The 27,653-nt window shown below is 38.2% G+C and overlaps 1 long non-coding RNA gene across 1 annotated transcript in view; it reads left to right on the forward strand.

Moving 5' to 3' along the window:
• Window positions 1–27,082, forward strand: part of LOC115485356 (uncharacterized) — a 54,254-nt gene extending 27,172 nt beyond the window's left edge. Inside the window, exons 2-3 of the long non-coding RNA XR_003946112.2 lie at window positions 26,305–26,481; window positions 26,778–27,082. This is a non-coding gene — a long non-coding RNA (uncharacterized LOC115485356). The remainder of the gene's footprint in view (window positions 1–26,304; window positions 26,482–26,777) is intronic.
• Window positions 27,083–27,653: the final 571 nt, after the last annotated feature.

The raw sequence follows: 27,653 nt of genomic DNA on the forward strand, positions 1-27,653 counted from the left end.
ATGATTATTTGATGAAATGAAGAAGAACCAAGTGGTCCCAGAAGATTACATACTCCATTACCCAAAAAAAAAACCAAAAACCCAAAACTATAATGTAGCACCATGGATAGGAACAAATAGAAAAATGAATTCTCCCATGGTACTGTGTGATAAGAAGCCTCCTTAGTCTCAGTTGTGATTTCTTTTTCTGAAAATATTAAAGAATAGCGTACAAGTTGAGCACTTGTTGTTACTATATTGCCAAGGTTCCCTATTCCTAGAGTTTTGTTCCTCCTCAATGTTTCTTGTTGGCAGCTCCTCTAAGCACTGACTCTTACTTCCTCTCACAGTAGCCAACTGACTCCAGTTACCGCCCAACCAACTGATCCACTCTTTTATAACACTCTTCTTATTATTATTGGCTACAGCTGAGGCCTGTTAAAGTAAGGCCTGTTCCTAATCTCTAATAATTGGCTCAGCTACAACTCCTTAAGGGCTAAGATTACTTTCTATACTACTTTATTTTCTTGTTATCCCCCTACAAGCACTATTTGAAAAATGCTCTTCCTTCAGATGTAACCCACAGGTATGGCTCTTTAAGTACCTGATTCCACTATAAGCATCATATTTATGAATGGAAAAGCTTTTTATTGAGCTTTTACAGTCCTTAATGTTAACTACTGCAATTAATGACTTCAACTGCAATTAGAGTTCAGCTAAGTGTTTTCTAAACTAATGATGGGGCCTCATGGATATTGCTCATGACTGTCTACTGGGAATTATTTAGCAGGCATGAGACTCCTTATATATAGGACCTCAGTTTGAGCTTTCATGACTTCTCTTCAGATAAATTAGCGATGTCCTGCAAACTCATAGGACCACATCTTCCACTGGTTTGTTTTTGTTTGAAGAAAGACAGTTTTAAAGTTCATTTTAATTTTGCTGGGTGCAAAGTTAAGACTTATACACTGAACGCATCATGTAAAAATCTTCTAGATGAGAAAATTTAGTTTTCACTCTGTAATGCAGAATCCCACTTGGAGGACAGAGACTACCCTGACACTAGAACCAAGCTTCATGAACAAAACTGCTAAACTAGTTCAGGTCCCTACAGCCTTAGAGAAGTTTCACAACAATAAGGTTCACAACAATAAGGTAAATTATGCCTCATCCTTTCAGCTAATAATGTTCCTATAAATTTGCCTTCTTTATGAGCATTCCTACCATAAGACTCCATTTGTCCTAAGAAGATCTGTGGACCACAATACCATAGCACAGACCTCTTAAATGCTTATCTGCAAAAGACTGAGTACATACTTGTCTCCAGGCTTGTCAGTGGATTCTTGCCTTCAAATTACCTGATGTGTCAAAGCTAATCCTGTGCTCAGAAGCCTGTATCTGCAGTTTTGGGTCCCTAACCAAACAAAAAGTTTGCCAAGGGCTCTTTGGCCATTTCCTGAATTCTTTTCGAAAACAGGACCCAGTCAATTTGATGCACTCCTGCCCTGCTCACAGCACCTCATGGAAGGGGCTCAAAAGAGGGCTCAGCTCGTGTTTTTCATCAGGAGACTCTCTTCTACTGTACCTCCAGAAATGCCTGCCATATGAGCACAATTTGGTGTGCTGAGCACATGGATTTTAAGGCAGCTTTTTGGCCAGACTACAGTAATGATGAATACGACCTTCCTCAAATGGGTCCTCACACCAGACATTCTTCCCATGATAAACTCCTGAAAATGTTTTTTTACAAAACATTGCTTTCACAAAAAGTCACCTTTATTTATTTGGCCTAATATTTTATTTACTGTAAGCTTTTAGCCTAGTATCCATACAAGAACTGTAAAAACCCCCAGCATGCCTATCACACAAGGGTAACAATGTTTTAAAACAGCTCATGAGTTTTTGAATTTTAATGGAATCTGAAATCTCACGGGGTTTTTTCATAATTATATCCTCAAAAATTATTTCAGTGTCACTGAAAGTATGGTTTGCTTAGTAGCCACTGTTTTATCTGCTTTGTGTTCTCTTATGAAAGTGGAAGTCATGAGGTGGAAATAATCTATTTCAAAAGTTCCCAAGTAAAATTCAAAAGGATCTGTACATGTCCATGCATGATATTTGAACTCAAAATTATATATTTATTTATTCAAATGATATTTTTAATGGAAAGCCTGGGAGATGCTCTAAACAAGCTTTAAATGCAATGTATAAATGCAATGAGGTTTACATGGTGAGGTGGAATGTGACCTGCACTTAACTCTGTACAATGGACACAAATGTAAGGTGGACACTGTCCAGGGTGGATTTTGTGTTCCTGAGTTTTAGTGAGTGGTCTAATTCAATAACTGAGGTGAGGACTGCTCACAGATGCCTGATCCAAGTGTAACAGGGAGAGTCTATCCAGAGTAGGTCCTGGCTGAGTGAAATGCTGACACTGAGCTGATGTGACAAACCAAGAACTTTTCTCCCATTTCTGTGTGTTTATCTGCACTGAGCTGTGTCATGTGGTAAGTCATGCCAGGTGAAGAATGCAGAGATTTCCCAGATGTGGAGACAAGGATATAGAACAGATGTGTCATCTTTGTTGCCTGCAATGCATCTATAAATGCACTAGCTCTCTCCTCGCAATTCTGTACCAAAATTACATTAAAAAATAAACTGCATCAAAATAAAGCAGAAAGAAAAAGTTAATTTAGTCTAAGAGCAAGTGAATGGGCCCCAGGGTTTAAAAAGATAAGTTACTTGAGTGAGCACAACAAATTTCCAATGGTTTTACCAGACACTGATAATTCACTCCTTGAGTGTTTAGTCTTCTGCTTGTTCATTGTTCTTTTTGGGATTTGCTGGTTTTGGGGTTTTTTTATAGAAGTGGTGGTTAATGGGCTGCAATGAGGATCAGGAGATCTAAACTAAAGCTCTTGCTCTGCTGTGGATTTCCCCCATTACATCAAAAAGTCTTTTTACTGCTCAGACTTCCCTGCATTGAGAGTTACCATTTGGAAATGCCAGTAAGTTTAAGAAGATATTGGAGATAGCTTAGCTATGATAGCACCTGCAGAAGAACTTGTTTAGAGCAAGTGTATTTGGTATCTTTGAAAAGAACTATTATCTGCAGGATCTTCTATCAGCAGCATTCATCAGGATTTTTGTAGTCTTGAACCAGGACAGTTCTAGGGTTTGAGAGTATACTAATTCACTAAAGAAGTATTGCTAGCTGGAGAAGGGGAAAAAAAAAAAAAGAATGGTCTATTGATTACAGCAGGGAGTGACCCAGGATAAACAGTTGATTTTATTTCACACACTATGAAAGAAATGTTAGGTTTCTGGGAGCATGCAGGGAAAGAACAAGTTGGTTTGGTTCACCTGTTGGTTTGTTTACAGAATAGCATTTCCTACACCCAGATGGAAGCTACGAATTTTCTGCTGCTCAAAGACAGGAAAGGACATTGATCTTGACATTCAGGCTACTTATAAACATGTAAATGTAGGTCCAAGTTCTATCTGCTCATTTAATTTTATGGGATAAGGTTATAGACAGTGTTCCCATAGTGAGACAGAGCTCTGACTGTAGGTAGGAATATGCATGAATGAAACTCTTGGCTAAATGTTCAGGAAAAGTGGAAGGTGAGCTGGAACACACAGGAATGGAATCTCTTCAAAGGCATTAAATCCAGTGCAGCAGCTGTAGTTTACATGGTCCTGAATGTCCTGTCCATCAGTAATGCTGATTATCTTTTAATCCCAGAGCCAGATGCACTGTAGCTTTCTCAACAGGTAAAAGTGGTATGAAGAGCAGATACAGAGTACAGTAATGCCCAGCATGCACCAAATACCAAGGAGACAAGTTGAAAAACAATTATATTCAAATAGTATGCACAAACCTGCTCTTTTCTCACTTGCCAGCAACAAGTCCATTTAAATAACAACACCTCAAAGCACAAAAGAAAAGCAAAGCCTCATGAAAGTCTCTTTCAGGGATGACTGCATCACCCCAATCCTTTTACTTTCCCTCTTCAAGGAACTCTTTTTCCCTGATGTGGAGATGAAGAATTAATCATCCAGTTACATAAAATGCATACTCCATGGGGAAGATGCACAAAGCATGCAAGAGAGGGATGCGTTTTTTGTAGAGTAAGGTCACCCTCAGGGGGTGAGAGCACAAGGAAAAGTGCTCACTGAGTAATTACTATTTCAGGATGCTCTGGAGAATTGCAGGCTTGATACCATCTGAAAGAGCCTATGATTTTCAATTAACCCTTTGCTCCTTTAGATTGGTAATTACCTCAGTATATGTTGGGGAGCAGAGGAATTGGAAATGGTTTCATTTGCCTGGTGGTCAATGTCTGCCACAGGTGTGAAACCCAGGCAGGGCTCTCCTGAACTGGTTGGAAAGAGCTGGAGATTCTCAGACCTTGAGGAAGACCTCTACTGCAAGGTCAGGAAGAGACAGGTAGAGAGCAAGCTTCAAGCTTATGATCTTCTTATCTGTTTCTAACAAGGTCTGAAAATGCCTATCAGTGTCCTCCTGACCTGGTGATGCTGGCAGGCTGAAACCAGTGCTGGATTGCCCTGAGGTTCAGGGGACAGAAGCCAATGTTATGTAAATTCAGTACATGCTGAGGCAGCAGGTACCATCAAGAAAACTAAGATATGATGAGTAAAAATGAAAGACAAGAAGATTTTTTTGAGTTAAGAAAGAGGACGGAAAAGAGGATATTTTAAGGTGTGTCAGGTTATAAAGCTTCACTGTGTTTTAATTACTGCAAATTAAATCTCTGCAGTAGCTTATTAGACACATACTATAGTTTTAATTAAGTAATTAGGGAGTTTGATGAAGAATACAAGGATTTTGGCGTTTAAAGTATTCTGGAGAGTGTATAGGCAGGGGAATCTTTCCTCAGGTGCCTCCATACTATATAATGATTAACCTTGAGTGAAATGTTACAGGAAGCACTGAGAGCTTTTATTCATGAGTCACAAGCATAAAACCTGACCCAAAAGCTCTTTGAAAAAACTCTGCAAAGAGAGAACTTTGTCAGCGTGAAGCCTGTAGCACTTGGGTCAAAATGTGCATTCAGGTGTCAGGTAAGGTTTATCTCTTAAAAGGACAGACAGACTTAATGAGAAATCCATAGGAATAAGCAGAACTTCTGTGTTACAATGTGTTGAAGAGATAATGAAGTTGCATTTAGGTTATGTGTGACATAAGTTTCAGATTTCTCACTGAAAGGTCTTGAAAGAAAAAATAGAGTAGGAGAAAATGAATACAGTTATACTCATAGCTGTTCTCCCATCATTCACTGTGCAAACTTATGGCCTCCTGAGTATAGTGTCATGGAATTTTCATAGAAAGGACAAATACAGCCCTATGGGAAAGTCACATCATGCTTGCTTTCTCTTGAGACAGCAATTGGATTTGTCGTGGAGAGGGGAAACCCAAGGTCCCCAGGTTAGCACCAGTGCAGAATGTGCCCCTGGAAATCTTAAGGTAACTGCATGAGAGCTGATCACATTGTTCAGCTGGGAGAGTCCTTCAGCCTTTTGAGGTATAAAGAGTAATTCCATCCTAAATAACATTAACTACCTAAAATCTCTTCAAAAGTGTATCTACTCAAACATATGAATACTGAATAGGCAATATAAACTCTGTGCTGGTAGCATGCATTTGGTAGCAATCTAGTTTCTTATTAATGAATCAGTATATTTTGCTCAGTGGGGCACAAAGACACATTTAATCTTGAAATATCATTAGTGTTGTGTTATTTTGTGGCACATTTCACCTCAAAGATTACTGCATTCACTTCATTTTGAGTAGAAGGTCTAATCCATCAGTTAGTGCCATCTCATTATAGTTCCATCAGAGGCACCTAATGACTATGGATACCTAATACAAGTTTGTGGCTGATTTCAGAATGTGACTCAATGCACTTGGGAGGCATGAACAGCTCTCAAAGCTGAGGAAACTAGGAAGAAAGGGAGAAATAAAGAGGAACTAAAAAAAGAAAACAATTAAAAATAATAACTCTCTAACTGTTGGAAATGAGTATTTAAACATGACCATATATCATTCCATAATTAAATATTTAGATAATCTTTTATAAATGAACGTATATTTTCTGTTACAAGTATGAAACTACCTAGCAATTATAATTATGTTTATTTATATCTATCTCTATATTACCAATTTAATCTCCAGATCCATGTTGATATACACTATATACATAAAGACGTGGATATAAATGTGCACATTCTTAGAATGTGTAAATACCTAAGAATTGCATTTTTTCATCTCTGCATACAGCCAGTTCTATGCTGTAATTAATTTTCTATTGTAGCCGCACAAGAAGTATTCAGAAGAAGAGGAATTGACTGTTGAGTCAAGGAAAAGGCAGAATGTTATGGACTGAAATAAGATAGACTGCTGTGGTCAAAGTACTGCAGAAATGTCAGTGTAGTTACAAATAGCCTGACACAGCCCAGTTTCTTACTTTCATTAGAGATTACAATTCTGTGAGAGTAGAATTTATCTCTGTAGTGCAGATTGTGCTGGTTGGTCTAGGCTGGATCCTAAATCAAAATAGAACAAGCAGAACTGCTTGGAGGGTGGTGATCACCTTTGTTTTGCACTTAGAAGTGACCCCCAGCTATCCAGCTGGTTTGCAGGGGGAGGGGGGTGTGGTTGATTGTTTATTTATTCTTTCTGGTTGAAGTCTCCTGACAACACGCACCATCTAAGTAGCTCCATCTAAATTTAGGGAATTATTATCACTCCTCTGTGGCAGTATAAATACATCAGACTTCTGCTACAAACTCTGTTGTTTGAGACCAGAGCAAATCACCCAGAATCTCCATCTTTGGAAGTTTGCAAATTTGCTCAGCAAAGTTTGCTCAGCCATTCTGCTCTCAGGCTGGTAAGAGACCTGCTCAGAGCAGAAAAATGGTCTTGAGACACCCAGAGGGGTCTCTTACGAACACAGTTTCTATGAGTCTATAAATATGTTTGACTTGTGCTACAAACACTCCAAGTACTGGGAAAAAAAACACTCCAAACTTGTTAAAATATTATAATAATTTCAGCTGGGGAATTCTGAACATTTTCAATTTCTCGTTAATTTATTCCTGAGCTCTGAAATGTTTGAAAACCATGAAAATAAATGTCTGACTCACAGAACATATCTTCTATGAAAATCTACCAAATTTACAAATTATTTATTTGAAACTAGGAATTTTAGACCAAAATCAAAGTAAAGGCTGTCATAATTTGGAATGAATTCCAGTACTATGCCAGATTGCACCATACGTGAATAAACAGGGGACGATGGCACCAGAGCAACTGTATAATTAACTCAGTTTAGCATTTTCAGTGTTTTGCATCAGTAGCTCTAGCAGGAAACAGACAGCTCTGCTTTTTGGCCACATCAGTATGCAACCAGCACTGAAGAGATCAGCAATAACCAGTGAGCTGAAAAAAATAGTTTTCCATGCACACATCTGCTAATCTGAGGCAGAAGGTATTTGGCTTCATACCTGCAGAGTTTGGTGAGAGCTCTGGGTAGCTCTCAGTGGAGAGCAGCCCCCCTTCCCATCACCTTTGTTCTGCAGCATTAACCTGCAGCAATTGTTTAGAAAATAGATGTGAATATCTTAGTCTTGGGCAGAGCTAAAAGAACATCGATCTAAGGGTTTATTCAAGCCTCTGGATATGCAACACTTCTTCTCAGTAAGAATGTCTTGAAAACAGAGCCAAGGACATTTCCAAAGATTGCTTTAATATGATCTGAACCATGACTTTGTTACAAACTCACACACAGCCTAGAGCAGCAATGTTAATATTTGAGGGCTTTTTTTTAGCAAAGAAGCCTATTCTAAAAAAGATGGGGAAATAAATTTGTAAGTGGGGTTTCAAACTCCTTTATTCTGTCCTGTAATTGTTAGAATCTTTATTGTTTGGTAAATGTACTGAAAAAGAAAAAAGAAAAAAAAAGAAAAAAGAAAAAAGAAAAAGAAAAAAGAAAAAGAGGAAGTGCCACGAGGTTCATGGGATGTTTCCTTAAGTAGAAAGTCCTAATGGACACCTGAGATCTTTCTCTCTTAAAGTATTGGTTGTGTTGAGCTGAGGATCCTCAGGAAAGGATTTCAGATGCCTTAACTGACAAGATGTGTAGTAATACTCCTGTGCTGTTCCACAAGAAATTTAGCTTTGTAACTATGGCTACTTACTGTTGTAGAGAACTGGGGGAAGAAAGAATCCATTTTTATGCCAAAGTGGAGAAATGTGGCTTATTTTCATGAATTTGAAGTAACTAGAGAGCTCACCCAGCTTGCTGTAGCCTCTGTAGTCTACTATGTTCATAATGCACTGTATCACAGCAAATTAGCTCCTAACTCCCTCAAATCTTGGCTCAGTATTACTTGACTGACCACATTTCATTTGCTGCAAAATCCTTCCATTTGTTTTGGTGATTTTTTTTAAGAAATGGAACTTTGAATGATACTTTGTTAGCAGATTGATTTGTCTCCCAGGGCCATGAGTTGCATGGGTGTAAGTGAGGGCAGAGCTTGGCTCTAAATGACTAAAATGCAATGCTCCCCTGGCTGTGAGATGCTGAGGCAGTACATAAAAATAACACAGAGCATTAAAGCTTCATAAGCAGCAGAAAGAAGGGCTGGAGTGACCTAGTGTGCCTCCTGCTTCCCAGGAGCCTGCAGAAAGGTTTCTGTGCCTTCAGCTGGTGTTGCTGAGCTGGAGAGCACAGCCCAGCTCCAAGGTGTGGGTGCCTGGCTGGGGAGGAGCCACGTTCAGGATCCAGCAGCAGCTCCCTCGCTGACCAAGAGCGCTGGGCTGACACTGCATGGAAAAGGGTGGGATGGACCACGAGTGTGGGTGCAGGGCTGCTGGGGGGGAGAGGTCCCAGTCTTTGCTCCCCATCTTTCCAGAGATGTGTCCATGCTCACTGAAGTTCCCCTGCAACGTGACAGGCAGGTGAATCCTCTACATTTTGAATGAGTTATATCTCCCGTGGTGTATTGTCATGGTAGCATGAGATAACCTCCCTGGACAGATCAGTCTGTACAAATGTACTCACTGCTTCACAGAGCATTTCTGTTTTCAATCATTATACCTATTGGAGGTTTCAGAATGTGTGATTTTTAGGTAAACTGAAATTGGAAAAAAAATACAAGTGAGGTTCAATATAGAATAGAGGCAGTTTAATGAGAGAGGGAAGCTAACACTGCAGTTCTTAAAGCACAGGGGAAATTTAAGCATGGAGTACCAGAAAAGGGATTTCAGCCTTTGTTCCTAATACGTGTTGCATCTAACAATTCCATTTGTTCCACTGTTCTTCAGTGCCAGAACTAAGCAAATAGTTTGCAATAAATAATTTAGCCTTTGAATTTAACCTTCATTCCTGCTCATGGAGTCACAATGTACTGGTTGCAGTGGTTTCAAACTTATTTGCAAATCAAGATCATGCAACTTTTAGGGGTGAAGGGAAGTTGGAGATATTTTTTATTGTGATGTGCCAGTGTGATATGACACTCTCATTCGATGACGAGGTACTGCTTATCTTCTGTGATCTGATTGTTGCAGTGGGACAGTGAGGAGGGAAAGTGAAAGCAGTCATTTTGAAATGAAACATGAATTTTTCCTTTTGAAAAGATTAACTTCTTGCTACTTATTGAGTAGGAAGGTTGATATGGAGTTACTACAAGAAACAGACAAGACTATTTCTGTCTGAGTCAGTAACTCTAAATACTTGGTCTAGGGTTGCATCTAAAGGGGACACTTGCAAACAGGGCACCTAAGACATCTTCCAGAATAAATTTCACCTCTTGCATTGCATCATGAGATGGACTTTTATGTCAATGAGGAAAGTAAAGGATTCCCTGATGCTTCTACTGCAAAACAGAGGCCAAAACCAGGTCACTTTGGGCTGTGTTTTTTATCAGTCTTCCATTCCTAGCTCTGGTAAAACTGAGTCACTGAATCACTGTCTGTGATTTCAACCCCAGAGATTGTTGGCTTTTCCTCAGACAGGCCCATTTCTTTTGCAATAAGGAGTCACAAAAATTTGGCTAAGAAAATGCCACAAAAGAGTTTCTCATTCTGCAGCTCAAGGCATGTAGAATAAACTGTGAGGATTACTGCTGAGCTGCCTTTCCAAGAAGAAAGAGAGAAAAGCCAGTTGTACATATCTGACATCATAAAATACTACTATGGCAACAACTCACAGTTTGCTTAACATCCATTTGTAAGGAAAAAAAGAGCACAAATGAGAGAAACCAAATTATATTTTATCTGCTGGTTTTTTTGGTGGGTAATTTTATACCTCAAATAAATATATAAGTTTTCAGAATTAAAAGGGGAAGTTTTGGCACTGCCAAAGTCTTCTCTGGGTGATTATGTTGGAAAAATAAAACCTCACAAGTCACATTGCTGGAAAACTACAAGGTTTTGAAAAATCTCAACAGTGCAGAGAAACCTCATGTATCTTTCTTTCTGTTCAGAGGTGGGAATCAACAATATTTAGAGTGGGTTTGGCAGAGCTCATTAGAGGAAAAAAAAATATGAATTCTATATGCAAATGGGAAAAAGCACTAGAGTAAAACAGTAATAAATTGGTATCAATCCAAAAAACAATGAGAGGGATAACACAGATTTTAATTGATCCCTCGGCTTGTAAAAAAAAATGCAATTTTTGTTTTTATAAGTATGCATGAAGTGCTTAAGAATTCAGTTAGTTTTCTAACAGACATCCATAAGCAATTTCCCTTTAGCCCCAGTGACAGATAAGTATCACAATTTTCTGGATAGTGAGGATTGAAATCACAGAAAAGAGTCTTGATAGTCTTTTATTTTTAGAAATCTGAATTAAGCTAACAAAAATATTAAAAATTCCACTATTTTAAAACAGAGATTGAATACCTAGACACTGAAAAAAAGATTGAATCCTTTTTTAAAGGTATAAAAACAACATTTATATGACAAAAATATTTTCCTGTTTTTCTATCTTTATGTCCTTTAGATTTTCCTTTCAAAAAAGATGAGATCTCTTTTATTACTTAATATCTTAAGTTTTCTCTCTTCATTTATATCCATCCTTGAATATAACATGCAATTTATTTTCTAGCAAAATTGGACAATAGGAAAAAGTAAAATGAAAAACATCCTTACATTTAAATGCAGAGATACTGGCATATGCAGGAGTAAATGCCAGGCACCATGCACAATCCAAGGATAATCCTTTTGTGTACTACATGAACTTGTGAAATCATTATCCCAACAATTAACCAGCGTGATTAATGGGACAGGGGAAAGAAAGAGAATAGTTGATGCTGCTGTTCAGTCGGTGCAGAATCTAAAGATCCCCTGACTTCATCTATTTTACTGTACATCTTACTGGGGTGTCTTCAATCTTTTAGAAAGAGAGGCTGCCATGAGTCTTGGGCCCAGCTATTTTTGACTGTAGCAAACATTACATTGGTGTTGCCATACTGCCCCAGCTACCATTCTCTTTTTCTTTCCAATGAATGCACCAGGGTCTTGTTAAACAAATCAAAAATAAATAAAAAAATATATATAAAAAAGAGAGTGAAGGGAGGGAGAGGAGCAAGGCACAAATCAAATGAAGCTGAGTGGGCTCTGTGTGCAGGCTGTGGCCTTGCTCCCCCTGGGCCCACGCAGCACGTGCCTTTTTATCTTAGTGCCTTTAAGCTATGGTGGTCTGTTCAACCTTCTGGGGCTACATATGTCTCTGCACCAGGATAATTGTTCTCAACAGCATGAGCTTAACTCTATCATCCCTCCTGCCTCTTGACTTACTGTAAATTAAACAGTGGCTCTATGAAAAAAAAAAAAAATGAAGCTGGGAAGTTTCAGCAGCTCTTTAAGACTACCTTTTTAAAAAGATAGCTTTTTTTAATGGGAACTATGGAACATTTTTCTGGTTTCCATGTGATGACATGGAAATAATTTTAAACATTCCATTTGTGCTTTTTTTATTCCTTTTTTTTTTTTCTTTTAAGTCTCTGAAGCAAAGAACAATCAGAAAGAAATTAGATTAATGGGAAAGACTAGACACAGACAGAAAATACATGTATGGAAAACATGCAGGAAGCCAAATCCCATTCAGAGTTTGCCAAATTACCCACAACTTCTCTTTCAAAGCCCTCATAATAATGTGCCATTGTCTGCAAAGCCTATAAGAATTGAGTTAATAACAGAGTATGAGTATGTGTGTCAATAACAGTGTATGCAATTACATATTGTGGATGTAAATTTAACAGCACCCGTCTCCTTGGTAAGAAAGGGGAAATCTTTGTGCCATGCACAGTCAAGAATGCTCTGTCAGCACTGAGCAAATAATAAAAAATAGTAATAACAGTCAGAAAGGCTCTTCAGTTCAACTCACATTTTAACTGCTTGGTCTCAAACTCAAGCAATATGAAGTTTTCACAGATGTTGTCATCCCAACCTGTACTGAAAAATGTTCTTTAACTCCTTAAAATCCCGTAAATGTCTTGTTCTTTACATATCCTTGCCTTTTCAAAAAGATCAGGAAATTTTAAACTTTCTTTGTCTTCATCCCAATGCCTTTCCCAGCACCTGTTTAAATTGAAATAAACATTTTTTGCAGAGACTTATGCCTAGTCAGATGACACTTTTAGCAGCACCTTTAATGCTGGCATCCTTATTCTCTCTCTGGAAATACCTGCATCGAATGATTGCTTTTATTTTTGGAAAACACAAGAAGAGATTATCTTTTTCTCAGCAGAACACAAAGAATGGAAACCACTGAGCCATAATTTTATGTTCTTCACTGGAATCTGTCCAAACTGGCATTTAAGTCAAAGCAGATAGCTCCATGTGAAGGTTTAGCTCAGTCAGCTGGGCAACTGCAATTTTCAGGGTCTACATTATTGTATTGCTGTCTGCAGTGGCAACAGTGCTGATACTGCTCAAGATTTTAGGTCTTCCTTGCAGAACAACCAGGATCTCTCATAAAGATTGGGTGTTTTCTGTAATTCTGATAACTGTTTCCCTTAAACTACAACAAAAAATTACTTCATCTAAAAGAACATAAAGTTTATTTCTTCTTCAGATGATTTATTAAGATGCAGTTATACTGCAGCATATTAAGATTCTTTACTGAATGACTCTCCTTGGGTCCTGAGCTGGGCTGCAGAGGTCCCATGTCTCTGTGAAGTCAGGACTGTCAGAAAATTGTTGTGTCCTTTTCAGGCTTTTTACACAAGGGATTTGAGGTTGAGCTCCAAACGGAGCTTTACCAACAGATCTTGAAGGCTGTATGGGATTCTTGCCCAGGCTGCAATGTCCTCAAGGGCAATTCACAACTTGAAACTTTTTTTATCCATCCAGGTTTTAAAAAGTGCTGTGTTGGCCTATGAATCTTCCTTAAGCTGGTCTTGAACAGTATTGCACAAATAGCTCTGCTCACAGAGTGAAAAGGTATTCTGAAGATGAAGTTTCTAATTTTACGTAGCTGTTACTGAGTCTCCCAGTCTAGTTATAATTTCTTTATTAGCAAATAAAGTTCATTGTTAATTTTCCACACCCTTGCTATGCTGGTATCTGTAAAGACAGCATGTTTCATTACCAGGTTTGTCACAGAGGCAGTAAAAACTCTGGCTCACCTATTCACAACTATTGTAATGGCATTCCCTATAGAAATCTGTTGTGGATGTTAATGGGAACATGTCTTTACTAGGTGTTTCTACATACACACTGAAGTATCCATGTGGCAGTGCAGCCACACCTAATGCAAGATAAACTCCAGTGACATGACATGGGTAAGTAGGTCCCAGCCTACAATGACTGCTGCACACCTACAAGCAGAACAAGCTGTGGACACCCATGATCCCAAAGCTGCCAAGACTTTCCTTTCCCAACACCTCAGCATTGGAAGCCCCACAATGACACGTCCAAGGGTGATGTGTGACCCCTCTGTGGGAACTTCAGAAAAGGAGTGGCAGGACATGCTCCTAAGGGATTTGAGGAAGAGCTGTGAAACCCTTCAGAAAAACCAGGAGAAGTAATGGCACATTCCTCTGAGGCTATAGTGGGAAGGTTGAACTGTACTTGGCCCTCCCTGTTCTCACAGTCACAGTTCAATGCTCGTACTGTCTGTGTGCCTGGACATGCTGGGCTGAGCTGGCAGGGGCTCCTTGCTCCTCTCCATCACAACACCAGGGAGATCATGCAAGGCTAACAGGAAGGCTCACAATCTCCCATGTGTTAGCTGAAAGAGCAATATTTGGCCCCTGTCTTAGCACTGTCTCGTTCCTCATCAGTGCAGATGAGCTCAGAGATCTGCAATTAGACAGCTGTAGGTTTCCTCTGCACTAGCCCAAAAAAATATTCATGCCTAACATGTAAGACAGGCCAGACTTTTAAGCTACATATTTTCTACAGATTTTTTTCCTGAGGAAACATTTGGCTTTTTATATTTGCACATTGTGTATGCATGGAAATTGGCGATATCTCCTGCATGAAGCCTCTTTAGGCTCTCTCAGTTGGCTTTGTTCAAGTATCTGATTCATCAAAAAACTTTGTACAGATTGGGCCTGGTACAAAGCCAGTTTAAGTCAATGCTAAAGCAAACCAGGCCCATATATACTCTGCTTTAGTATGGATCAATCCATGATGTTTTAGGCATTCACATTAAACAGCTCTAGCCCAAAACCTTGTAAATAATAATAGTTGTTTAGAGTATAAATGAAGTAGTAAAACTTTCATTTTAAGAGCTACTTGGGATGTAGCCAAAGTACTAAATAAACAAACCTTACACATTTAACTGTTGACCACACTGAGCCTACTGAGAGGCTAAAAACAAAGGAAAACTTCCTCGGCTAAAAAAAAAAAAAATCCATGCCAGGCTAGACAGAAAAAAAGAGGTTGCAAAGTTGCAAGAGAGTGAAATAAAGTAGAGACTCAGAAGAATAAAGTAGAGACTCAGAAGATAGTTAAAATGCTACTCTTGTCTCTAGGAAGAAACCTGACTACGACTACACAGCAGTAAGAATGCCTTTTTATTTCCAGAGCTTACTGGGGCTGTGATAGATGAATATCTGGAATATATTTCTTCTTGTGTGAGCAGACTACATATCACTATCATTAACAGTAACTCAGAATGTTTATCACAGTGCATTTCAAGGAGGCAAGAAAACACACAGGTTGCTGTTCTAATACTGCAATAAGTCAGGGAACCATCAACTTACTCATTGTTTTTAGTGTAAATTTCATATTTCACAAGGTTTTTTTCTCCTTAGAAATGTCTTATGCAAAACATAACAGAAATATATTGGAATGCCATGCCTGAGTCTGGGTAACATTTCTACAGAACAGTTCAAAGCAAAGAGTATTTCTTCACTCAAATGTGTTATGTTGACTGAATAATGTGTTAGTGCAGTCAAGAATACAGTATTTGTCATCTCTGACACCCTGAGAAGATATTTGCTCAAATGGAGTTCAGCCTAGTTCTACAAAATATTTGTTTCTAGGCTCATATTCACTATTTGTGGGTAAGATTGGATGCCTCTATTATTTTCAAATTTGTTCTATCTAAGACACTGTTCAGGAGTCTTAGTGTTTTCAACATTCAGATTTCATGTCAGTAAGAAGTAATTACCTCCCTGAGAAAATCCCCTTTAGTCCTGATTGAGGCCATGTCACTGCAGCAGAAATGTTATTCAGCAGCCACTGGGCATCCTTGGTGGTGACATCTGTTTGGTTGTCTGGTGAGGGATTGAGGTATAATCAGTCATATAGGTGTTGAATAGTATTGGCTTCCTGACAGATCATCAGAACTGCCATAGAAGTAGTTTAAAGATCAGTCTTTGTTTCTGCCACCCAGTGAAACACTGTGATGTTTGGAGATCAGTTTTACTTACAGTACTGCACAAATCAGGACAAGAAGTTACTTCCAAGACAAAAAAATAATATGCTAACAGGGGGGAAAAAAGGAAATTGCTTTGCCTGTCTGTTTTTTCTTTACTGATTGTGAATGACCAGCTGACTAACTCACCTATGGCATCAGAAACAAACAGTTAAACCTTCCATTTTCTCTAGAATTTCTAAATTGATTACATATTACTGCCTTAAATTTAGACAGAACTGTAAGGCAGAGCTTACAGTTCTTTTGTTATCGGTTAGTGAATAAAAGATGAAGATTAGCATGATTAAAGAGAAGTGAAACAGGGGTTCAGCAGTATTAACTCAAGAGAGTAATTCTCCTGGACACTACTGGGACTGTGTCCACGACTGAGGACAGAAGAATTATGCTCTAAGGAAAGCAAAAAGCAGACCCTGTCTAACCAGTCCCCTAGGGGGAATAGGAGTGATTACAGGGCATGATGTTTTCTCTTATTTTATGGGCATAGGCAGCCAACTGGAAAACATGTGAGGAAACCAATGCAACTGGCATCAAATCTAATGTAACTGAGTCCAGACCAGCAGTTGAAAATTATGAGCTATTGTTTGCAGAGCTGAGAGTGAAAGCAGGGACATGGCTACTGAGGTTTTGTGTCTCAGAGCAAGACCCACAGTAAAAAAACTGTTCATACACTTAATTTTCACAGAGGGAAGATTACATGGATAAAAGAAAGTGAAGTAAAGATTTGGTGGGTATATATAGTCTTGTCAGGAAAGCAAGCAAGAGAAATTTGGGGGATTCATCTCACATAACTATAGGCACTATACTACAGATAGCTATATTAGAGCAAGTCACCCAGACCCCTTTAAACTCAGTAGAAATAAATAGCTGCTTTTAGAGTGCAATTCATCTTAACCTCAAGACAAAACAACTAAAATATCTGTAACTGTGCCCCAGAAGTGTCTGTTTCTCTGCTTTAACCACACCGTTGTTCAGATGAGACTGTGCACACTGTAGATGGAGATATGGATCATCCCATGAGGTTTCAGAGGGACAGCAGGAACAAGAGACTTACAAGGTGCAGCATGCAGAAGGGAGGTGCTCCCCCATTCAGCTCTCCATAGGCAGATGTGCAGGAAATCTGCAACTAACCCAGCATTTCTCCAGTAACTTTAATTTTCAACTTTGCCATCATATACTCAGTACCTCTACCTCTGCTGGCTGTATATGGAGGAAAACAGAAAAACATATCATTCTCTCTTGATTTTTATGTAATTAAAAAAATATATAAAGACAGCTTCTAAGTATAGCAGCATTTCAATACATATTTTTCAAAATTAACACCTTTTATTTACATGTAGACCATGTATACAACAGCCTTGGTTGTTATAAAAGAGGCTGTATTCAAGTCACAACCCAGAAATAAGTGCTTCTGCTCTCAGTTCCATTGGTTTCACTGCAAGCTTTGCCTAATGACTTCTCCAGACTTACTGCAGGCACCACACTCAGCTGGGTTGGTGTCCAGACTTTATAGCTGCTGGACTTGAAAAAGTGCAATAAGATCTTAAAGCAGGGAAACTCAACCTAGATCAGACAGTTAGTAGGACATATTTATTGCCCAAGTACTCTTAGGATCCATTAGGGTCTCCATTAAGACCAGTATATTGAAAAGACTAAAGAAATGGCAGAGGAACTGTTACTTGCTTGATGTTATGAGCAGCATGGGCAGTACCATAAACTTCCACACCCAAAAACATAAATCATAAGAAAGTTATTGGTTTTTTTTGTAACATGGAGCTAAGAAAATGTTTTTCTCACACTGTTTCTGAAGGCATTTTTGGCTATGCAACTATATGTCAGACAAAACCAAGACATTACAAGGTCCTTGAAGTAAAACTACCTGATGATACTATTAAGGAAGATACCACACTTTGCTGACCTTTTCTCTAGCACTTGAGTTTAGATGTAGCTGCTGTATAATACCAGAACATTTTGAGTTATACAATTCATATGCATTTTCTGTGATTGATGCGAAGCTTCTGTGAGTCATAAAAAACTGGTGAAGCCAATATGACAAGAAAGAAAACTCTTACACAGTACTTTCAGAAAGCTGTACTTCAATGCACTGTGATTGTTGCTTTCCCTTCAACGTTTGTTAAAAAAAACCTTACAGAATCTGGGATACTTTGGGCCTTGTTTCACTAGATATTTTCCAAGAACTTAAGAATCAAAAAGACCTTACACTGCTTATCCCTGTTCTGTGAGAGGCAGCAATGTAAGATGGTTTCAGCCTGAAACAGTACTAAAGAACCAGATATTTAGTTTTTCTGACTTAAAGGGAACAAGAATATTTTAATAGGCATTCTTTTCAGTAAGAGAAAGAAAATGCATGATAATGCTTTTTTATTGTGCACACGCCAGAAATGAAAAGATCACCCTCTGAATATTCCAGTCTTAAAAGGCATGTCAGAAATTATAGTCTCCAGCCTCGCCTTCCTGCTTCCCAGCAGTCAGCTGAGGCCTTGGAGCTCACACTCACACTGCTGCATTTAACAGCCAGTCTGATCCCTCACCAATTTATATTTTCAGCTTTCAGAACTGCCTGTGGTCATGAGTTTTACAATTTATGTGTTGTTTGCAAAGTACCTCCTTTTGTTAGGTTTAAGTCTACTGTCTAATAACATTTTGTATGACCTGTTGTCAATGTGGTGCCTCTGCAACTTCTGCCTGGCAAAAACCTGATTTTATAGACCTCTATTATATTTTCCCTTACTCATTGCTTGAAGAGTCATACTTTATTTAGTCCCTCTTCCCCAAAAAAGCTATTCAATAATCTGATTTTTATTGCCCTTTTCTGTACTTTTCCATGTCTACTCTATAATTTTTGTAATAGTGGGACCAAAAATGCACATAGAATCCAAGAAATGAGTGTGCCATTGATTTCTACAGTGACATACTAATTTCTGTTCTGCTTTGCTCTTTATTCTTTTTCTGACAATTGAGATGATGCTTTTTCCTCTTGTAACTATCAGTAGGCACTGAGCTGACATTTTCCAAGAGCATTCACAATGAGTCTAAAATCTCTTTCCTGAGGCTTATTAGGTAATTTAGAAGCTCTTGAAGTATACATCCAGTTAAAATTGTTTTTCTCACATGCACTGAACTTAGCAGCACTGAATCTAATCTAATGTTTAACCACTTGGATGGTTGATGCTGTGAGATGTAGCTGTAACTTCTCACAATCCACTTAGGACTGACTTTCCCATCTCACTATCTACCTCACTTTTTACTACTCCATCTGTAAAACCTATCAATCTCTGTCTAATTTACCAGTGCAGTTAATTTTTTTATTAGCATGGCTTATCTGAAATCTTGGCATAAATTGCTTCAGGGATTCCTTTAATGTATCTTGTTTTATATGGTAACTTTTTCATCATTGTGCATGCTTAGTCTTTTGAGACGGGAAGACCTGTTTGAACATTTTTTTTGTTCTGTACTTTTTCTTTCCATTTATTTTTTTAGCTACTCCCTCTTTTACTTTCAATTTTGAGCTTCTATTTTATGAGATAGTACCATGAAATATAAAATGATAATATGGGCCTAAAAGCCATTAATTTGTGAGCTGGATTCAGCATTTAATAAAGAGAACAGTGAAATGAATAATGATAGACTCCCTGTCAGAAAGGAACTAAAAGGTGACACCAGAATGTATTCCATATACTACTTGTACCAAAGCTGTAGACACGAAATTGTGCCTATTCCTTAGGCACAATCTCCACTCACGGACAAAAAAACTCCTCAGAAGCTGTGCAACTGTACAAATTGCATTTCCTTCATTCTCCACGAGAACAAGCAGCTGCTTGAATCATGACTTTAGATTTAAAATAGGAAATATTTCCAAATTCTCTAGCAATACAATATTTCAAGTCAAAAACCTTCCTGATGCACTAGGACTTATCTGAAACCTGCCTCTCATAACAAAGCAAAATTTGCAGGTGCTTTTAAAAACTGAAGTGTTCTTTCTTTGCTGTTCTCGCTGCTGTTCTCTCCCTGTCAACTCTGGGGAAATTTTGAAAACTTCTATCTCCTTGATTTTGATGTAGATTATAGAGTGGGAGGTGTTGGTACTACAAAAACAAAGTAATTGCTTGCCTACCCTCTAATGAAAACTACTGCATGAAACATGACTGTCATAAGTGATGATGGCATTAACTAAAGCAGTTGGGTTTATATTTGATTTTAGTGACTGTGCTGATTATAAAATAAAGAGTTCAATTCTAATAATATGTATGCATTCACTGGGGAAAAAATCTTTATTCAATGCCACTGTTCCCTTTTGCACTGATATTTCTGAATCAAATAATAGCTATGAAATGTTGGGCCTGCTGCTCTTCTGGCTGGTCAAATTAAGAATAACTCCAGAGAAATCTATGAAACCAATATAATCCTAATCTCATTGTCTGTTCATGCATATTCCCCCTCCTAATATTTTTTTTTTTTTTGCTTCCTTCCTCAATTTTGTTCCTCACTACAATTTGAGTTGGGGCAATTTTGGACACCCATACCTAACAAAACAAAATTAACTCAGATATTTCAAGGGAAAAAATACGCAGCACTACATCAAGAAGAAAGAGCAGTCTTATATGGGAGTAAAATAGACTCATGTTTCATTCTGCTCCAAATGGCCTTCCTTTACAAATGGCACCATGCAGCTGGGACTGAGCTTTTACAGAGGGTAGACTCTATCTCATCTTCCTTGTTCTATAGTGACTATTGTTTTCAACATTGATGATAAAGTTTTCCGAGAGTCTTTTCAAATGTTTCTGCACTGGGAATATTGTGTTTTTAAAGATGGAGAGCTTTCTCTCCCCTCTTCATTTGCTTCTGCACATGGCCCTAATGTGCTCATCTCTTTCACCATCTCATTTTGCATGTTTCCACACTTGGTGCTTTTTTTGCAGCTCCAGTTCCTGTGTTGTGTGGCTACAGGAAGAGATCATCTTTGTGTAAATTAAAAATGAACAAAATTCTTCATCTGTCATACCTACAAAGAATGGATGGAAACATAATTCAGGTTCATCTTAAAATATTAAAACTCACTACTGATTTTGAAAGTCAGCATGTTTTGGAAACATAATTATAAGGCAAATTTCATAATTTCAAGAGGAAGGTGAAAATATTGAAAGAGGTCCTTGGATCTGATTACAAACTTACAACTGCACTGTCAACAATCAAAAATCTTCCAGTGTTTTACTTCCTTCCTTAAATAGACTCTAATCCCAAACCTACTGGTTTCTAAGCAAGGCTGAGTACAGGAGAATTCTGTATGGGTTCTTTTAATCCATATTTTTATTGCAAGATTCTAAATGTTAAGCTTCCTAATGGAGCTCTCACACTACTGTATGAGGCACTTTTTTGTTTTCTATTTATCCTTTCACTCTAGAGCACAAAAACTTCTTTTTTTAGAAGATTAGAAACACAGAGGACATTTTTCATCAGATCAAAAGGGTTGAAATACTTTATACTGTCACTCCTCTGTCTGTTGAAGTTTGTCTGTGGCACTGCAGAGTCTATTATAGGGTGCTTTTACTTTATTCTGTAGTGGGATAACTTCCCAAAATGTCCTTCCAGTTTTCCATTTAAGAGATGTGTGGGATGAGTAGATTTTGTAGCTGCTAAAGCTATTTATTGTTTACCTGAATGTGGATTATATTTTGCTGCCTATAAGAAGGCAGTTGTGGAAAGAGATAATATCATCAATTGATATTTATGAATGGATAGTTTTCTTTTAATGGTGAAATCGATACTTGTCCCTATAACAGTTTGTTTTACTTCTAAAACAGAACAATAAGCAGGATCACCAGATAGCTTTTCAGATTCCATAAGTAAAAAAATCTGCTTATTGGCTCTATTTTTATCTAGATTTTTGAATCTTGTCCTTGAGCCAGTTACAGTGTTCAAGGGAGATTATTAATTAACCTCTAGTTTTATCATATTCTCCTTGGTTGTGCAATTCATTTAAAGACCTATTCCATATTTCACTGAAGGTTATACACATAGATGTGGTTATGGATATGTGCATCTGTGTGAGTATTTATGGAATTGTCAGCCTGCAGAGAATTGCCTGTGACGTACACAGATTTATTTATCTGGTTATTTGGAGCATAGTTTCAAAATAATTGCCAGATGAGATTGAGATTTTATTGCTGGTACTCTCTATTTCACAGCTTTGCTGAAGTGGTTTAATTATCAGCTATTAGAGGTGATAATTCATGCACCAAATCTGAAGGGAGCTTTAAAAAAAAAAACAACAAAACCCTCAGTACGCCTTCAATGCTACAGAGAAGAGTTCTGCGTGCTATTTATACCCCCCAAACTTGCTTTTGCCATAGCAAATAAGCCATGATGTAGTGCTGCCTTCTTTCTTTTTTTTTTCCTTTGGTCATTTCATCCTTCAAGTTGTGCTCATTGGCTGTGGTTTTGTCCAGGGGCTGGCTGCTGGTGGGCTGTGTGACACCACAAATGGTGCTGCAGAGGAGACACGGGCTCGCTGCTGGTGGCTCACACTCCCCCAGGGCAGAGCTCGCCTGGCAAAGCCCCAGCTGTGCCCTACCAAGGCCATGCACAGGGGATGCCTCCTGGTGCTGGGGCTCAGGATTGATGAATACACACCAAGTGCTTGCCCTTAAACCCTTCTTCAAAGATAAAGTACTTGAGCAAGGTGTTTAGCTGGAGCTGTTGTATATGGGGATAAAATGGGGGAAATGGCACCTCCGTGGGAAGACTGTCATGTGGAAAGGGCAGAAATGTAGCTGTACTTTGAGCTATCCTGAAATCATGACATCAATACCTATTCATCCTCCGTGGAACCATGTTAGCCTGATGTTTGTGAAGTTAAAAATAATGTCATAATCTTACAGATATCATCTGTGTCTGATGTGAGGTATTGATAACATCTAGTACACTGTTAGGGTAATACATGTCAATAATAACCTTTTTTTCTTTTTTTTTCTTTTATTTTTTTGCAAAGCTGAATGTGTTTGAATCCAAGATTTCTCAAACCCAGGTGCTCAGGCATCTTTGTTTTCTTTTGTTGGTTTATAAAGCTGTACATACCCTGAAGATAAAATCTTTCCTTCTATCACTTGTTCCTGTCTTACATTCTTTCTCAGATTTTCCCTATTTACAAAGCAAATAGGAAATCTGTTTTGAGATCTAAGGAGCAGGGTGAAGGTCTTTGTAGATTACAATTACTTTAATTAAATTGCTTTCTGTGTTAAAATAATAAAGCTTTGCATTAGAAAAGTGGCTTACCTGGAGAAAAGTTGGTATTTTTTCACTGTATTTTGATGTAAGGTTATATAAGCATATGAAGTAGTAAAATTATCACTATGGCTAATATTTTAAACTTCTTAATTAATTTTAAATTAAATGTCCTCCATTCTAGGCTTGCATTAGGAAAAAAGTAAATCTCAAACATTGCTCCCTTATTTTTGCTGTTTCAAATATCAAAAAAAATGCACTGAATTAAGAAGAAAGAAAAACACTAAAACAAAAGCAGAAAGTAGAAAACTTAGAAGTAGTTTATACTTAGAGGAAAAAATGTTTTAATTAGTAAAAATAAGATAAAAACTAACATAGAAAAAATAGAATGAAAAAGATCCATGAAAAGGAAGATAAGCTAAATGTATTATTAATGTTAAAAAGGCAATTAATTAAAATAAGAAAGCCAGGGAGGTCACATGGCCACGGTTTTAAATTTATTGATATTACATGTCAACTTTTTTTAATTATACATATTACAAACTCTCAATTTCCTTCTGGTTTTCTGGTTTTTCCCATTGTAAAAGGAAATTACAACTCCCCAGTCAATTTTTTAAAAATTGTATTTCACACTATGGTTTAAAATAATATTCCCTATTTCTCAGTTTATCCAGTCACAGTCACTGGAATTGTGTGTTGCCATGTGTTTGTTCTTCTGACTATCATTTGAGAGAAAGAGGCTGCACTGAATGCCCTGACACTGCTTCAGTGACACCAAGGACTCCATCATCCTGAAGTGGCATTGAGGGAACTATTGACAGACCAGAGGAAACACCACAACTGACACATTTCTTCAACATCATTGAAGACAATGAGGCAAATTATGCCCTTGATATTAAACATAAATTATGTGCTCTGGATTTTGTTCATATGGATTTGGCTAAAAACCTTGTTCATATTGGATGACAGTATTCTGAATGTGTTGTAAAGGGGTAGGGAAAAGGGAAGCAGAGGAAAAGTAGAGTTTTTTGGGGTTCTTCTATGGATAAAAATACATTTTTATTGACTCATTTTACCTCAGATGAGTGTGTTGAGAGAATTTTTAGTTTTGCTTCTTACTGCAGCAGATGGGGATCCCAGCTGCTTGTTTCTTTCCATCCTGACAATCTGGTTATATCAGTTTTTCCAGCAGCTTGCATGTCGAAGGCTTAATCACAAAGAAAGAGGCTAGAAATATCCCTTCTGTAGAAAACAGAACTGAAGCTAGAAATCAATTTCCACCTTTTCTTCTGACTTGGGTCACTGGTAGTGGTGACACCAACAAAGGGCAGGGGTCAGCTTTGCTAGTGGCAGGGTGACCAGAGAATGCCATGGACACCTTGCTTCTCATCAAGCAGCCTCTAGTCCTCTGCTCCTGTAAAATATAGGTGACCATCAGTCCAAGACACTTCCCATCAGACTGGGACAAAGCAAGATTTGCACCTCTAAGTTGAACCTTGAAAAATTTTCCAGCTTTTTAAAGTTTGAGGATTTTATTTAATACCAAGTCAAGGTAATTGGACAATGTGAACTTTATGGCTCAGCCTCATAACCCAAAACTGTAATGACAATTTATTTAGAGGGAGATCTGATATTAAATTGCAGCACTGATGGCTGTGACTCCCTAAGCAACTGTCTTGAGAAACTTTACTTTTGGGATTGTTCCTAACCTAATGAGGCAGAGTCTGGATGGTATGAATCAGGGAGAAAGACAACATGAATTATTGAATGATTTTGAAGAGTGAAAGAGGAAAAGAACAGCGAAAAATTTTGAAAAGCTAGATAGTCACATTGAGAGTTTCTTCTCTGTCTGGTAAAGTAGACATATAACAAGGAAAAAAGCCCCAAACCTCTGCAGGACTATTTTCATGAAGCTTTGTGGAGCAGAATTTCAAAGTATTATAGGTAAGGTCTTGAACTCTTCTTCAGCTACATATTTAAAATGTAGTGATTAGTCTAAGGAGTGAAATCTAAAAGGTTTGTTTAATGAAATGTTTTCCATAGGACCTTTGCAGAAATGGGAGGAAACACAGCATTAACTACAGCAAAAGGAAAGATTTGCAATTAAGTAATTTTTCTAATGATACAAAGAAATATCTGTCTCTTCTATTATATTCTCTTTTCATACTAAGCAAGACATTCAAACCAAATCTTTTGTAGCAGGTCATAAATTTAAAAAAAAAATCCCATTTTTGAAACATTCATCTAGCTTAAAGCATTTGAGGTCTGCTTTTTGAAAGTTTAGAGGATTCACTGTCGTGAGTTAAACTGACAAAAATTGTTTCTTTTACATGGCAGATTCTGTGCTGTGTCTTCTGAAAATAGTGATAGATACCTTAGAATGGGCACACAAGGCTGGTGGAGATTTTGACCTTTATACTCTGTGCTGCTGCAATGTGTGCAGCTCCCCAGTACTGAGTGCTGGCCAGAACTGCAGGCAGAAAGGAGCAGTCCTCTCAGCAGAAAGTGTTTGAATAGTGTGGAGCGTGGGGCCACATATTAAACAACTCTCCATCTCCATAACACTGTGCTTCATCCTCTCTGAGAGGTATATTGGGCTTTAACTGGATGGATGTCACTGCTACGAGTGCAGAGCGAGTGCTAATTCCTCAGGGGGCTGTTGGTAGCCTCTTCAGAGCTGTAGTAAATAATGACTAAGTCCATGAATTACACAGAGTTAATGCACTGAGCCTTGTGCTCTCTATATGCCTTGTCTTGCATTGTAGCTGGTCTACTATTTGCTGTATTCTCTGCAGTTTCAAATAATGTTTAGGCAATCTTTGACCATGAAGAGTCTCACAATCTCACTCTTAAACAGTGCTGTGCTCTGTTTGCTGAACCCCAAAGTGTGGACTGTTGCCCAAAGCCTGACTGAACTATTCAACATCCTTTACTTTTTCAGCCTGGGAAAAAAATCCCATGGGAACTGCTTTGAGCCAGAGTCGAGGTTGATTTTCTTCTGCTATTTCACCACTTCCAGTTCTAACCTGAAGTGGAAAACATGTTGGTGCATGAAAATTTGAAGATGATTTCCAAACTTTCACACTAGCAAAGAGGTGCAGTCTGAGCTCAGATTAGATTCAACTGCTCTGCTTATTTGTCTTAGTGAAAGATTTGTCTCTTCTTCTAGCATGATAAATCCCAGCAAAGGAAAACACAACCTCCAAAAGCAGAGTGTACCTACCTGTGGAGTGGGAATCACTTTATCAGTTATCTTCTCCAGGCTGTCTACATTCCATCTGCAAGCAAAGGAGAGAGGGAAGCATTTCTAAAAGCTGATTCATCCCATCCTGACTGTTTAATGTAGGTGAGTAAATTGCCATCTGGATGGGCCTGCCACTGGCTTTTTCTCCCTGCACAAGCTTTAGAGGGAACCTAGATAATCAGTTTAGACTAGACAATTTTTAGATGAATGAAGATAAGTGTGATGACTCCTATCCTCAGGTGTGCATCTGTGTGATAGAAAAAGCATAGGTGGTGGGAGAGATAAAAGATGGGCACCATTTAAACACAGTGTGAGGGTTATCTTACAGTCTCTCTATATGTGTTTGCTTATCTACTCTCTGCATGTGGTTTTGTTAGTGTGATTCTCTTTTGCTCCAGGATAACCACAAAAAGGGGTGCAGAGCAAATGATGTTTCTGATCAGCAACAGGTAACACTGCCAGCCATTGGATCCTGCTGAATATCCACACAGAGGATCACCAGCATCTTGGAAATCTCATGATACTTCAAAGCACAGACTGGCATCATGTTGCATGGTGCCTAAAGGGTTCAAATGGTTTGGAAGTTAAATCACTTCCATGGTTTCTGTGATTTGCATGTGAAATTGATTTTATTGGATTTATTTGATCAGGAAGCACTAGTGTTTCCCCAAGGAGTACAAATAAACCTGTTACTAGAAACTGAGTAGATGTGATGAACCATAAATCTGGGAAGCACTGGCTGAACGTTAGCAAATTTTACATAACTGCAGTTATTTTATAAGGTTTTAATTTCCTGTATCAGTTCATGTTAGAGAAAAACAACACTTTGAAAGGACAAATTGAATGAAATTCTGGTGGATGCCAAACCCCATCATTTTCAGAAGTACATTCCTGGCTTTGAAATCTATTAATATTTTGTACTTGAAACCTACAGACATTGCTTCCTCTGCCTGATTAATAATTTTCTTTGAAATGTTAACATTTATTATTTATCACTGATCCCTATTTAAAAGCCCATTTTTCTCCTTCAGTTATGACAGTGGAAAGCTCAAATCTATTACAGCAAAGCCTGTAGTCCTCAGCAGCTCTAATTGCTTGGTTGTGGCCTGTGCCCCCCCTTGCCATGCAGTGTCTTTATACAGACAAAACGAGGCAGTACCAGCTGCTGATGCACCTGCCAGGCCCTGTTCAGGGGATGTCACACCCCTTGAAGAGAGCTAGGTGATCTTTGCCATGTCCCCTCCTCACCTCACACCTTCTGTGATGTCTCTGGT

This window comes from Serinus canaria, chromosome 4, assembly GCF_022539315.1.
Source record: "Serinus canaria isolate serCan28SL12 chromosome 4, serCan2020, whole genome shotgun sequence".
Classification (NCBI taxonomy): Eukaryota; Metazoa; Chordata; class Aves; order Passeriformes; family Fringillidae; genus Serinus; species Serinus canaria.